The sequence below is a fragment of the Onychomys torridus genome, chromosome 4, assembly GCF_903995425.1.
Source record: "Onychomys torridus chromosome 4, mOncTor1.1, whole genome shotgun sequence".
Lineage (NCBI taxonomy): Eukaryota > Metazoa > Chordata > Mammalia > Rodentia > Cricetidae > Onychomys > Onychomys torridus.
In genome coordinates, this window is record NC_050446.1 from 47,578,652 (window position 1) to 47,580,811 (window position 2,160).

Below are 2,160 nucleotides of genomic sequence, written 5' to 3' on the forward strand. Positions count from 1 at the left end.
CAGTCTACACGTGCACGTACACACACACACATTAAAGAAAAAATACAGCTTGTTAAAAGGCAGTCAAAGCAAGTGAGCCGTTTTCAAGCTATAGAAAATGATTAACAGTAGTTCCTCCACTGAAGGGATCTTTAACCTTAGTGAGTTCTCATTCAAAAAGGATAACCCTGGACCATCTTCCCGAGAAGATATCAGGGAGAGCATATGAGGCCCCAGGCTCTGAGGGAGAGAGAAGGTACTCATGGGGAGGGCAGTGGCCCAGATTGGCCCAGTAACTTCTTGAAGTGCAAAACTTGACTACTCTTCAGGAAAACACCAGACTCTTAGTTGGCACTGGAAACCCAGGGCCATGAGCATGCTAGGTATATATATATATATGCTTTGCCACTGACCTCCTGAGTTCTAGTAATTTGTGGCCAGTGAGTGGTTGATCCTGCGCTGGGTTCCAGAAGCCCTGATTTAAGATGTCCTGGGTAGTATACCACTCCCTGTGACAAGCCAGGAAGCTTGTTAAGGGACCTAGTTTAAGTGCTATTGTCACTAAGCTGATGTCCAGGATCACACAAGAAAGCTAGGTCAGTAATGAGGAAGAGCGTTGGATTAGGTTGAGTTACCCAAGAGATTCTCAAATGCAATGGTTTAAACACGTTCCCTTCTCCCATTCAGATGAGGTTTCCAGCCTAGCGGTGGTGGCACACACCTTTAATCCCAGCATTCAAGAGGCAGAGGCAGGGAGATAACTGAGCTGGAATCCAGCCTGGTCTACAGAGTGAGTTTCAGGGCAGCCAGGGCTACACAGAGAAACCCTGCCTTGCTCCATCTGTTTGTGTTTCCAGCCGCCAAGGTCATGGTGCATGATCTCAGTTGGCAGTTGGAAACCCAGCCACCAGGACTCGGAAGAAAAGCATGGCATTCCTGTGCTTATGGGATCCCTTCAGAGCTTCACACAGCATCATAAAATCTGCTGACACAGAGCTATGTGGCCACATCAAACTGAAGGAGGCTGAGAAATGGAGCCTTTGGTTCTTGTCCACGATTGGTGCCATCACCACAAAGTCACAAGAAAGTCAGTGGACAGCCAGGTGGGCATGTGCAGTGTAACCATTTGCCAATATTTGAGGAAAGTAAGATATTTGAGGGCAGAGGGACTGGGAAGGGACAGTAGGTCTGAGGGAAATGTGGCAGAGACCACACAGGTCAGAGCCTTGAATGGAGAGTAGGCTTTGTGGACAGTAGCCCAGCCTTGGGTACTCCTGTAATCCCTGAACTTGGGTGATAGAGGCAGGAGGATCAGGAGTTCAAGGCCAACCTCCACATACCGCCCACTAGAAGAGTTAAGATAGTCTAGGATGCTTTTGTCTTTCAGTGTATGTGAGTGCGTGTGCACACACGTGGTCATCAGGCTAGCTTATGGGAGTTGGTTCTCTCCTAAGTGGTTCTTTATCCACTGAGCCACCTTACCCTGTTGATTTTTTGTCTGTTTTCTGTTTTGCCCATATTAAAAGGGGTCACTGTAAATAGCTGCAGTTCTTAGCTTATTTCTGAAAATTCACAAGACTTGGAAATAGTCTCTTCCTTGGCCTTGGCCTCTTCATCAACGGCGTGACTTTCCCTGTTCATCCAGTTAGGTCACTAACAGCAAACACCTAAGTCCAGCCTAGTGAACAGATGAGTTCATTGAGATTACTTAAGGAATGTGCGTGAGAGTGACTCAAAGGCACTTGTATGGGTGACACAGAGGTTGCCACCATGGTACTTTACCCAACTTGCAGGAAGTTTGATGGCTCCATCTCCCCAGCAATTGTTGACTTTTTATAACCTCAAGGTGGGCCTGTGGATTTTCTAGATTTTAGGAACTTCCTCAGTGTTCCAGGTTGTGCTTACTTCCTGAGAGTTTCAGTTTGTGTGGTAATAGCTATGTAACACTCCATCTCTTCCTGTGACCCTTACCTTCTTTCTGTTCCCTCCAGCATTTCCTGTGTCCTGGGGAAGGCAACATGAATGTTGGGCTATTTTCCTCCATGGGCCACTGTGCCCCAGGAACAGTCCCTTGTTTGGAGCAGTTGGACCACTTGAGTCTGGAGCATACCACCCCTTGCATATGTTTCCCCCCATGAGCAGCAGACAGAGTAGCTAGTTATCTGTGGATGTAAAGCGATA